The following is a 12,946-nucleotide window of genomic DNA, read 5'->3' as shown; positions in this document are numbered from 1 at the left end:
ACTGTTGCCTGCAGTGTGTGGGGAGGATATTGCCAGCAGCAATTGCCAGAGAGATGCTTGAAGGCAACTCTGCACCCTGTGGGGTTTTGGAGGGTTTCTTCTACTTCTGCCTCAGGCGGTAAGGACTGTCCCAAGACACTGCTATTCCCTTTGGAGTGGTGACGAGGAACCACAGAGCTCCTCACCCTTGTCCCTCTCCTCTCCACAGCAGCTCCAGCTCCACCTCTGGGCTGGCTCTCATGGGCCTCTCAGCAGCCTCTGAGACACCCGCCTCCTGAGAGGGCTGCCCAAGGCTCTTTTCAGAAGAGAGCTGTGCCTCAACCCTTGAACCAAGCCTCACAAACTCTTCTCGTATGGACATGCACACTTGCAGTCCTGCAGATGCACATGTGAACTGAGAGCTGTGGGACGTATATATGCATGGTCATGCTCTGCAGTGCTATTTCTCAAATGCCTCAGCTGCTTCGAGGGAGCTGACATGCCACTGCAGCAGGAAAACCCCTCTGGGTTCAATGGGCTGCAACAAAAAGAATGCCCCTGGGTTTCTCCTCGTGTGTTACTCTGTCCAGATGCCAGTCCCTTGTTTTTTCTCTGTATCCCTTTTCCCTCCTACTCCGTCTCTGTCTTCCTGTCCCTCCAAAGCTTCTTCAAGAATCTCCATCCTGCCCCAGCCCTGTTCCCGTTCCCTGCTCTAGTTGTCTCTCCGTTCCGTGTCTATTTCTCGGCTCCGCCCCCTGTGCCACGCTCGGCTCAGGCTCCCAGGCGAACTGCGCCGGCAGCCGTTCTGTGCAGCCGGGACACGGCGGGGAGCTCTCATGCAGCGGCACGACAGCGGCCGGTCGGGCCCGGGACAGGCGCCTCGGCCCTCGGGCCGGAGCGGGGCCGCTCCGAGCCAGCGGGAGCAGCTGGAGCTGCGGCCCGGGGAGCGGGGCCGGCACAGCCCCACAGCCCCGTGCCCGCTCCTCACGGCCCCTCTGCGAAATGGCGGCAGCGCGGGCCAAGGAGGCCGCGGGCTGCGGGCAGCGCTGCCTCCGTGCCGTGCCACACGCCGCAGGCGGCTTCAGCAGCACCACAGCTGCTCTGGGGACTCGGCTCCCACAGCTGCTGACGAGCCGCCGAGCAGCACAATGCTGCGGAGTGCGCTAAGGGAGAGACTGCGTGTATGGCCAGTTAGGAACAAAGAAGGGCAGTGTTCATCGGTGCCTCCCCTCGGGCAGGAATGGGGGGCCAGCTGGGCAGCCTGCCTGGCTTCTGGCTAGGAGATGTGACCAAGACACCCTGCAGCCTGCTACGGCCCTCTGCTCATTGTGTGCTGCAGCCTTCAAGGTGAGCAGCGATCTCTGCTTGATTCCAGAGCACGGCATTGGCCGAGTTTCTGCAGCTTGTCGGCTGGAGACTGCTTATGAGCCTTGGAGAGACACCCCAGGGGAGGTAATCTGGCAGTGCCTCTGTGCTTGCAGCTCTAAACAACTGGGCCTTAACTGGTGCTTCAGGGGCAATGATACCAACGGCGCTGTTTTAAGGCTTTCCAAGAGATTCTGAACATAGCGTGCCTGGCACACAGAAGTCCTGAATATTTCCTTCCCACAAGAGCTGTTTGGCTAAAAGGCCACCCGTGTTAGCTGCAATCTGCAGCAGCCGGCACATTTGTGTGTGTCCCATGGCAGTACCTCATGGTGTCCAGGGACAAGAAGAAGGGAGCTCAGGGCCTCTGGATGATAGCTTGGGGATCTGGGGTGCATGTGGTATTTACTTGTGCCACTTGCAGTGACCCAGACACAGGAAGGTTCTAGAGGTGAACCCCTGGCACCCTGGTGTTCCCAGCAGGAGTGTGGTGGGGCTTTGACCGTGAGTTACTCTAGAGGACACCAGGCCTGATGCTGGCACATGGGCTACATCTGCCTCAAAGGGAAAAAGGATCTTGGCTCAGGATTTAGTGGGGCTCCTTTAGTGAGCTTGAAGTGGGATTGGAAGTGGCAAGGGAATCAACCAGGCTCACTTGGGAGAAGCGTGGGCACTGCACACCCATGTTTGCTTGAGAGTAGAGAATGGAAGCAGTGCTGCTGCCATCAAAGGTGATGAAACTGTAGCAGAAGAAATGGAAAAGCAGGTTTCTTGCCAGAAGGCTGTCAGATATAATTACTACCAAAGAAAGACATTTGCATCTGGGCTTTTTACAGCAGCCTGCATACAGGGCTTCAGATGGGGATGTCTGAGGAATACGACATGAGTGCCTCTGCATTCCCCTGCACAGTGCTGCCTCCCAGAATACATCAACCTTTCTCCGTTTTGCTCCCTATATTCTTATGCAAAATAAGGAAATTCAGTAGAGGGGAGGTCCAGGAATTCACAGGCAATGTGGGCATACATTGGGGAGTTCAGAGACATCACTATGTCATGAGGTCACAGAGCTCTCTTTGATGTGAGCTTCCAAAGCTCCACTTTGTTGTTCAGTGCTCACTCTTGGCAATACTGCAGCAGCAGCAGCAGCAGCAGCAGCAGCAGCAGCAGAGTGTTGCGAGCAGGGGGGATCATGGCCCTGAGGCACTGCCTCCTGCTCCTCTTTCTCCTGGCCCTGCAAGCCCAGAATGCCCAGAGTGCTCCAACAGCTGGGCAGGCAGCAGGTAGGCAGGCAGGGGCCAGCACATAGCCCTGGCTGGCAGCAGCGGGGCCAGGACTAGGGCTGGCTGAGCCAGGAGGCCACCGCGCTGTGGGCAGTGGGGCAGACACAGCAGGGGAGGAATGAGAGGCTGTAGCTGCTTTAGGGTGCAGCATGGGCAGAAGTTCTTAGAGAGCAAGGAGGTGGGAAGGAGGTGGGAATCTACAAAAATCAGAGGTTTTCGGAAAGTTGCAAAAGGCTGGCCTCAGAGACAGCAGAACTGTGATTAGAGCTAAGCATCAGCCATGAGATAGGTCAGCAGAAAAATTATTTTTTGGTGTAGAAAAGCAAGGAGAAACAGAACAATAGTCTATGTACTTGTACCTTAGCTGAAGGAACGTTGCAAGATAAGTCTCTATGTGTTAAGTGTTTTAATAGTTATATTAGTAGTAATACCTTGGAGACTTCTGTGAGTGCGACAAATGATAGAGAAAACCGTCAAGGAACTTTTTATCATAGAAGAAAAAGAAGTAAGGAATGAATTCACAGAGAGGTCTCGAAATCTCACGGAGATATTAAATGAAAGTGTAGACATGGAAGAAAGTTTTAATTTAAAACCATAGAGCCGACAATACGTTTTCAAACATAACTTGTAACTATTGCCAAGCATAATTTATGCCCTTTAAACTGACTAGATTTTCATAACATTGAACTGCTGTGTTGTAATGCAGCAATGCTTAGTGCAAGCAAAAAAATGCTTTAAGTAATAAGCGGAAATATTATAATAAACATAGGAAACACAAATAATAAACAACATCATTATAAAAGTTCCTTTTTAAGTGAACCAAGAAGAAGAATTGTGGGAATCCACAATATCAGAGGATTTTGGGAAAGCTGCAAAAGGCAGGCCTCAGAGACATCAGAACTGCGACTAGAGCTGTACAGTTGCCATGAGATAGGTCAGCAGAAAAATTATGTAAAAAGTAGAAAAGCAAGGACAAACACAACAATAGTCTCTGTATTAACGCTTGCCTAGAATAACTCTCTAAGCTACAGAAAAGTTTATCTAGCAAGGTATTAGGAAGTTTGAAGCTTAATAATGGGGCACTGTGCTTTGTGTTTTAAGGCTTACAAGCAATTATTGTTTTCCAAAAAACCAGACATTGTTTCAACCAAAGATACATGTGCTTAGAGTGGTTAGATAGAACTACTATCAATATGCTTTTGCTGTGTGTGATTGGTCCAAAAAATTATAAAGTAAGTTGTAACATTAGGTTGTTTTTCTGCTGCCTGGAATGTGAACTGATGGCATCTTCCCATTCTCAAAACCATGTAATGAGAGTGATGCTGGAAAATAAATCAGCTCAAGGCACATTCCACAGAAGTCCGGCCCCTTTTGATTTGTACGTATACCCCAGGCCCGCGATAGGAAGGGGCAGCTCAGGCCCAGAACATCTGCGCCACATCTCCATCACTCAGCTCTGGTGTTATCATCACTCAGCACTCATCATCCAGCATCCCGGCCTAGCTCCAGGGATGGAGGGAGTCGTGTGGGCACGCCATGGCTTTTCACTTCATGTGAGAGCTGCCAGCTCAGTGTCCCAAGGGCAGCCAGACCCCTTTGCAGCTGTGAGAATACAGAACCACCTGTGTGTGCCCTGTCAGTCAGTACCTTCCACATCCAGGCCTTGAGGTGTGACCATGAGAGGAGTAAACGTGATGGTAACTTCTTGTGCGTGCTCCGTTGTAGTTATGGACACAGAGAGCGCTCGTTCAGACCCTGAGCTAGAGGCAGATACCGTGATGATTCCAAGCTGGTACTTCAAGCGTGAGTAGTCAGTCTCTACTGCTTACACAAGAATGAGCACTCCTTTTCCCAGTGGTATTTCCCTGTGGTATGAAATTTACCTCCACAGGTGAACATTATTTTATAACTCTAACATAGGGAAGAATTATGACACATTTCCTGAGGGATTCCCTGAAGGATTCCCTGATGTTGCAGAGGAGCTCCTGACAGGCTTGGATGAAGCCCCATCTGGTTGGTATATCCCATTCTGTTAACTGCAAGACCTGGGTTGAAACTGGACCTCAAGTATGAATATGAACCAGAAGGCATTCTTTCTGTGGGTCATTTGGTTGATTAAGTCTTGGGTGGTTTGGGTCTGCATTTCATGTTGCATGGCAGAAAACTCGCCTATGGATTCCTCTTGTCTTTGGCCAGAGCGGGCTCCTCACTGCCACTTGCCAGAATTCCCAGGCCATGGTACCATGCTTGTGGTAAGGGGCAGTGGCTTCTGGTTAAAGTGTCCAATGTGTTTTGTGCAGAGACAGATTCTGAGACTGTGCCAGAGACCCTCCCTACAGAAGAAAATGACAGTGTCCCAGGCTCAGATGAAGAAAGCCAACCAATACAGGACACCAGCAAACCCGCTGAGCCTGAGGAATATTCCGGTGAGTGCTTGGGCGATGCTGTCTTGGAAGAAGAGCAGCATTTCTGCTGTGTCCCTGCAGTGCTCTCCACGGATGAAGTGCAGCTGCCCAGCACACAGCCCTGCCCTGCAGCCCAGAGGAAAAGACAGCGGCAGTGCTGCTCCCTGGCACACACTGGGCTCTTCCCCATGAGAACCTCTTGGTCCCCGATGCTGAGACACCAGAGCCAGAGGAAAAATTCTCTGAACAAAATAATTCTCGGGCGTGTGAAGCACACTGCGGGATTATCCCTAGTACAGAGTACAAACATTGTCTCTCACATTGTCTTTTTCTCCTGTCAGGGTCAGCTGCTGGACAGTGGGAATTCAACAAGAAGTACCTCCTAGCATCTCTTTTAGTCTCAGCTGTGCTCCTCCTTGCAGCAGTAATTGGGTGCATCGTCATGTATCAGCTGCGGAAGAGGGACATGTGAGTTATTCATTGCTGCCATTGGCAATGAAGTGTTTGCACCATGCTGCAGTGCCCAGGCAGCTCTGTGGGAATCGCTGCAGTGCAGTTTAACTGTGCTCCAAATTCCTATCTATGAGGAGTCTCCTTGGAAATGTGTTTCTACAGGAGAGCCCAGGAAGACATAGAGGCATCAGGACAGGACTGGGACTCTTCCTGGGAGAGCCGTGGACTACTTAGAGATGAAACTGAGTCTGGAGAAGGTCCAGGAAGCGGCGAGGGACCCCAAGCCAACGGGTTCAGGGACAGCTGCCGCCTGTTTCCTGAGATCTTTGCAGCTGAGCTGGCCCAGCTATACAAAAACATGTGCACAGACCCGTCACCTCTGACGATGTGTCCCTACTGCGCTCTGGCTGAGGGGGCTACTTCACGGGACCCCTGGATTTCCCTGGAGTCTCCTCTGCCCACAGCCTCGTGGTGCCCCTGTAACCACTACCAGCAGGAATATTTTCTTTTTGAAGATGAAGATTAGTGATAGTGGTAGTGATAGGGATAGGGATATTCATAGTGGTATATGGTAATGATAGTGATAGAGTGATTCATTCAGTGATAGTGATAGATAGTTACAGTAATAGGGAGTCTTTTAGTGATAGTGATTGTGATAGCGATACTTAGTATTAGAGGACAGTGCTTATTTTAGTGATAGCGATACTGATACTTTTAGTGATGATGATAGTGATACTTTGTATTAGTGGATGATGATCGTTTCTGTGATTTTGAAAAATAAATCTGTTTCCAAAAGCAGTAAATTCTTGCCTCTTGTGGCTTTTTCTGTTGGGGTAGAATGCACAGAGCTGAGAGAAGGGCTGGGGCTGTGACAGGAGCTCTGACAAACTTGCACTGCAGTGCAGGACCTGTTTGTGCCAGCCTCAGCCTGCTTTCCCAGCAGCGCCCATTCACAAGGCTTTCCTGCACCAGAATAAGGACATGCTGGTGAGGAGGGACATGCAAAGACTTCTCTAGGAGCTCATTTGGGATGCTGCCCTGAATCAGGAAGGTCTGGGCAGAGAGGGAAGATGTTCTGGGAAGGAGGGATGTCCAGTGCTGAGATCATCAAGGAGACCTGAGATGGTGACTTAGGTCATGGGAGATGTGGCAGTCCCTCCCCAATGAGCACAAAGAGGATGAAGGACAGGAGCCAGCAGTGTGCCCAGGTGGCCAAGAAGGCCAATGGCATCCTGGCCAGTATCAGGAACGGTGTGGCCAGCAGGAGCAGGGAGGTCATTCTTCCCCTCTACTCAGCACTGGTGAGGCCTCACCTGGAGTATTGTGTCCAGTTCTGGGCCCCTCACTTTAGGAGGGACGTTGAGATGCTTGAGCATGTCCAAAGGAGAGCAACGAGGCTGGTGAGGGGCTTGGAACACAAGCCATATGAGAAACAACTGAGGGAGCTGGGGTTGTTCAGCCTGGAGAAAAGGAGACTCAGGGGTGACCTTATCACTCTCTTCAACTTCCTGAAGGGTGGCTGTGGTGAGCTGGGGGTCGGTCTCTTTCTCCAGGCAACAACAGACAGAACAAGAGGACACAGTCTCAAGCTGCGCCAAGGGAGATACAGGCTAGAATTAAGGAGGAAGTATTTCACAGAAAGAGTGGTCAAATACTGGAATCATCTACCCAGGGAGGTGGTAGAGTCACCATCCCTCGAAGAGTTTAAAAAAAGACTGGATGTGGCACTTGGTGCCATGATCTAGTTGAGGTGTTAGAACAGGGGTTGGACTCGATGATCTTAAAGGTCTCTTCCAGCCTAGAATTTCTGTGATTCTGTGAAGGAGCGGAAAGCTCCTTGTGTGAGATACAGAGGGGAAGGAAAGTGATATTGGTCATAGGAGCCTCTGCATGACTGCTTGATGGATCTGGGGCGCGTGTGGAATTTACTTGTCCCACTTGCAGTGACCCAGACACAGGAAGGTTCCAGAAGTGAATCCCTGGCACCCTGGTGTCCCCAGTAGGAGTGTGGGGCTTTGACTGTGGGTCACTCTACAGGACACCAGGCTTGATGGTGCACATGGGCTACATCTGCCTCAAAGGGAAAAAGGATCTTGGCTCAGGATTTAGTGGGGCTCCTTTAGTGAGCTTGAAGTGGGATTGGAAGTGGCAAGGGAATCAACCAGGCTCACTTGGGAGAAGCGTGGGCACTGCACACCCATGTTTGCTTGAGAGTAGAGAATGGAAGCAGTGCTGCTGCCATCAAAGGTGATGAAACTGTAGCAGAAGAAATGGAAAAGCAGGATTCTTGCCAGAAGGCTTTCAGACATAAATACTACCAAAGAAAGACATTTGCATCTGGGCTTTTTACAGCAGCCTGCATACAGGGCTTCTGATGAGGATTTCTGAGGAATAAGACATGAGTGCCTCTGCATTCCCCTGCACAGTGCTGCCTCCCAGAATACATCAACCTTTCTCCGTTTTGCTCCCTATATTCTTATGCAAAATAAGGAAATTCAGTAGAGGGGAGGTCCAGGAATTCACAGGCAATGTGGGCATACATTGGGGAGTTCAGAGACATCACTATGTCATGAGGTCACAGAGCTCTCTTTGATGCGAGGTTCCAAAACTCCTCCTTGTTGTTCAGTGCTCACTCTCGACAACACTGCAGCCGCAGCAGCAGCAGCAGCAGCCGCAGCAGCAGCAGCAGAGTGTTGCGAGCAGGGGGGATCATGGCCCTGAGGCACTGCCTCCTGCTCCTCTTTCTCCTGGCCCTGCAAGCCCAGAATGCCCAGAGTGCTCCAACAGCTGGGCAGGCAGCAGGTAGGCAGGCAGGGGTCAGCACATAGCCCTGGCTGGCAGCAGCGGGGCCAGGACTAGGGCTGGCTGAGCCAGGAGGCCACCACGCTGTGGGCAGTGGGGCAGACACAGCAGGGGAGGAGTGAGGGGCTGCAGCTGCTTTAGGGTGCAGCATGGGCAGAGGTTCCTAAAGAGCCCGGAGGTGGGAAGGTGTGGGAATCTACAAAAATCAGAGGGTTTCGGGAAAGTTGCAAAAGGCTGGCCTCAGAGACAGCAGAACTGTGATTAGAGCTAAGCAGCAGCCATGAGATAGGTCAGCAGAAAAATTATTTTTAGTGTAGAAAAGCAAGGAGAAACACAACAATAGTCGGTGTATTTGTACCTTAGCTAAAGGAACGTTGCAAGATAAGTCTCTATGTGTTAAGTGTTTTAATAGTTACAATAGCAGTAATACCTTGAACACTTCCGTGTGTGCGACAAATGATAGACAAAGCTATCAAGGAACTTTTTTATCATAGAAGAAAAAAAAAATGTAAGAAATGGATTCACAGAGAGTTCTCGAAATCTCACAGAGATATTAAATGAAAGTATAGACATGGAAGAAAGTTTTAAATTAAAACCATAAAGCCGACAATACTTTTTCAAACGTAACTTGTAACTATTGTCAAGCATAATTTATGCCTTTTAAACTGACTAGATTTTCACAACATTAAATTGCTGTGTTGTAGCAATGCTTAGTGCAAGCAAAAAAATGCTTTAAGTAAGTAATAAGCAGAAATATTATAATAAAGATACGAAACACAAATCATAACTATTACGATTATAAAAGTTCCTTTTTAAGTGAACCAAGAAGGAGAATTATGGGAATCCACAATATCAGAGGATTTTGGGAAAGCTGCAAAAGGCAGGCCTCAGAGACAGCAGAACTGGGATTAGAGCTGTGCAGTTGCCATGAGATAGGTCAGCAGAAAAATTATTTAAAAAGTAGAAAAGCAAGGACAAATAGAACAATGGTCTGTGTATTAAGGCTTGTCTAGAATAACTCCCTAAACTACAGAAAAGTTTATCTAGCAAGGTATTAGGAAGTTTGAAGGTTAATAATGGGGCCCTGTGCTTTGTGTTTTAAGGCTTACAAGCAGTTATTGTATTTGAAAAAAGCAGACATTGTTTCAACCAAAGGTACATGTGCTTATAGTGCTAAGATAGAACAACTGTCAATATGCTTTTGCTGTGCGTGATTGGTCCAAAAAGTTATAAAGTAAGTTGTAACACTAGGTTCTTTGTCTGCTGCCTGGAATGTGAACTGATGGCATCTTCCCATTCTCAAAACCATGTAATGAGAGTGATGCTGGAAAATAAATCAGCTCAAGGCACGTTCCACAGAAGTCCGGCCCCTTTTGATTTGTACGTATACCCCAGGCCCGCGATAGGAAGGGGCAGTTCAGGCCCAGAACATCTGCGCCACATCTCCATCACTCAGCTCTGGTGTTATCATCACTCAGCACTCATTATCCAGCCTCCAGGCCTGGCTCCGGGGCTGGAGGGGGTCGTGTGGGCACGCCATGGCTTTTCACTTCATGTGAGAGCTGCCAGCTCAGCTGCCAGACCCCTGTGCAGCTGTGAGAATACAGAACCACCTGTGTGTGTGCCCTGTCAGTCAGTACCTTCCACATCCAGGCCTTGAGGTGTGACCATGAGAGGAGTAAACGTGATGCTAACTTCTTGTGTGTGCTTCGTTGTAGTTATGGACACAGAGAGTGCTCTTTCAGACCCTGAGCTAGAGGCAGATACCGTGATGATTCCAAGCTGGAACCTCAAGCGTGAGTAGTCAGTCTCTACTGCCTTCACAAGAATGAGCACTCCTTTTCCCTGTCGTACTCATGAGAAATTCACCTGCATAAGCGTAACTTTCTTTCATAAATCAAACTAGGGAAGAATTATGACACAGTTCCTGAAGGATTCCCTGATGTTGCAGAGGAGCTCCTGACAGCCTTGGAAGAAGCCCCATCTGGTTGGTATATCCCATTCTGTTAACCCTGAGACCTGGGATGCAGAGAATTACTTTCCTCTGGGCATGTTCTAAATCCTGCATAGCCAGAAGCGCTCAGTCAATCTTGCTGCAGGGACACCCCATTTCACACCTCCTGGAGTGAGCCATAGAAAAGGTCCAGCACAGCATCTTCTCACAGCTGTGCTTCCAGATGATTGCCAGGGGCATCTCCAGCTGCTGATACAGATGTACCATTATTGGCCAGAGCTGCTGTGTGCAGACATTGGCAGCCAGAGGCTGGCAAAAGGCCTCTGCTGAATTTGTTTTCACCTAACACTCAGCACAGCACGGAGGCAGAAATGATATCCCACGCAGTCTTGGCTGCCCCTGCCCATCCTCAGGCTCAGGGATGGGTTGAAGCTGGACCTCAAGTATGAGTATGAACCAGAAGGCATTCTTTCTCTGGGTCATTTGGTTGATTAAGTTTTGGGTGGTTTGGGTCTGCATTTCATGTTGCATGGCAGAAAACTTGGCTATGGATTCCTCTTGTCTTTGGGCACAGCAGGCTCCTCACTGCCACTTGCCAGAATTCCCAGGCCATGGTACCATGCTTGTGGTAAGGGGCAGTGGCTTCTGGTTAAAGTGTCCAATGTGTTTTGTGTAGAGAGTATAGAAAGTATACTCCCTATGGAAGAAAGTAACAGTGTGCCAAGCTCACACGAAGAAAGAGAAGTAATACGGGACACCAGCTCTCTTGCTGAGCCTGAGGAATATTCCGGCGAGTGCTTGGGCTATGCTGTCTTGGAAGAAGAGCAGCATTTCTGCTGTATCCCTGCAGTGCTCTCCATGGATGAATTGCAGCTGCCCAGCACACAGCCCTGCCCTACAGCCCAGAGGAAAAGACGGGGGCAGTGCTGCTCCCTGGCACACACTGGGCTCTTCCCCATGAGAACCTCTTGGTCCCTGATGCTGAGACACCAGAGCCAGAGGAAAAATTCTCTGAACAAAATAATCCTCAGGCATGTGAAGCAGACTGTGGAATTATGCCTAGTGCAGAGTGCAAACATTGTCTCTCACATTGTCTTTTCTCCTGTCAGGGTCAGCTGCTGGACAGTGGGAATCCAGCAAGAAGTACCTGCTAGCATCTCTTGCGGTCTCGGCTGTGCTGCTCCTTGCAGCAGTAATTGGGTGCATCGTCATGTATCAGCTGCGGAAGAGGGACATGTGAGTTATTCATTGCTGCCATTGGCAATGAAGTGTTTGCACCATGCTGCAGTGCCCAGGCAGTTCTGTGGAAATCGCTGCAGTGCGGTTTTACTGTGCTCCAAATTCCTATCTATGAGGAGTCTCCTTGGAAATCTGTTTCTACAGGAGAGCCCAGGAAGACATAGAGGCATCAGGACAGGACTGGGACTCTTCCTGGGAGAGCCGTGGCCTGCTTAGAGATGAAACTGAGTCTGGAGAAGGTCCAGGAAGCGGCGAGGGACCCCAAGCTAACGGGTTCAGGGACAGCTGCCGCCTGTTTCCTGAGATCTTTGCAGCAGAGCTGGCCCAGCTGTACAAGACCATGCAAGCAGACCCGTCACCTCAGACCACGTGTCCCAGCTGTGCTCTGGCTGAGGGGGCTACTTCACGGGACCACTGGGTTTCCCTGGAGTCTCCTCTGCCCACAGCCTCGTGGTGCGCCTGCCACCAGTACCAGCAGGAATATTTTATGTTTGAAGATGAAGATTAGTGATAGTGGTAGTGGTAGTGATAGGCATAGTGGTAGTGGTAGTGATAGAGTGATCCTTTCAGTGATACTGATAGATAGTTATAGTAATAGGGATGCTTTTAATGATAGTGATAGTGACAGTGATAGATAGTGATAGTGATAGATAGTGATAGTGATTCTTTTAGTGACTGTGATTGTGATAACGATACTTAGTATAAGAGGACCGTGCTTATTTTAGTGATAGCGATAGTAATACTTTTAGTGATGATGGTAGTGATATTTTGTATCAGTGGATGATGATGGTTTCTGTGACTTTGAAAAATAAATCTGTTTCCAAAAGCAGTAAATTCTTGCGTGTTGTGGCTGTTTCTGTTGGGGTAGAATGCAGGGAGATTGGAGCAGGGCTGGGGGTGGGACAGGAACTATGAGAAACTACCACTGCAGTGCAGGTCCTGTTTGTGCCAGCCTCAGCCTGCTTTCCCAGCAGCGCCCATTCACAAGGCTTTCCTGCACCAGAATAAGGACATGCTGGTGAGGAGTGACATGCAAAACCTTCTCTAGGAGCTCATGTGGGATGTTGCCCCGAATCAGGAAGGTCTGGGCAGAGAGGGAAGATGTTGTGGGAAGGATGGCTGTCCTGTGTTCAGCACATCAAGGAGACCTGAGATGGTGACTTAGGTCATGGGAGATGTGGCAGTCCCCTCCCCAATGAGCTCAAAGAGGATGAAGGACCAAAAAGCCGGAACCAGGCTTTGCAAGATACTGAGGGGAAGGAATGTTATCTTAGTCATGAACATTACTAAAACGTATTTTGATAACAGAGACAGCAATTATAATAAAAATGACAGTCTTTTCCCACTCGCTATGGGAAGAACGCCAAAGGTGGAACAAAACACAGGAAGTGTGCTGTGGTGTTTTGCTTGAGCGAGGGTGGCAGTTGCAGGTGGTGTGTGGCTCCTTAATTGCTGTTTTGGGACTTAAC

The 12,946-nt window shown here is 49.5% G+C and overlaps 1 long non-coding RNA gene across 1 annotated transcript; it reads left to right on the top strand.

The window, feature by feature from the left end:
- The first annotated feature begins 8,424 nt into the window (after window positions 1-8,424).
- On the top strand, window positions 8,425-12,313 carry LOC141727202 (uncharacterized). Its single transcript, XR_012578248.1, has 3 exons — window positions 8,425-10,080; window positions 10,191-10,271; window positions 11,348-12,313. It is a non-coding gene; the product is annotated as an uncharacterized LOC141727202 (long non-coding RNA).
- Window positions 12,314-12,946: the final 633 nt, after the last annotated feature.

This window comes from Zonotrichia albicollis, chromosome Z (assembly GCF_047830755.1).
Source record: "Zonotrichia albicollis isolate bZonAlb1 chromosome Z, bZonAlb1.hap1, whole genome shotgun sequence".
Classification (NCBI taxonomy): Eukaryota; Metazoa; Chordata; class Aves; order Passeriformes; family Passerellidae; genus Zonotrichia; species Zonotrichia albicollis.
Note: the sequence above shows the minus strand (reverse complement) of the source record. Positions and strands in the feature narration are given on the sequence as shown.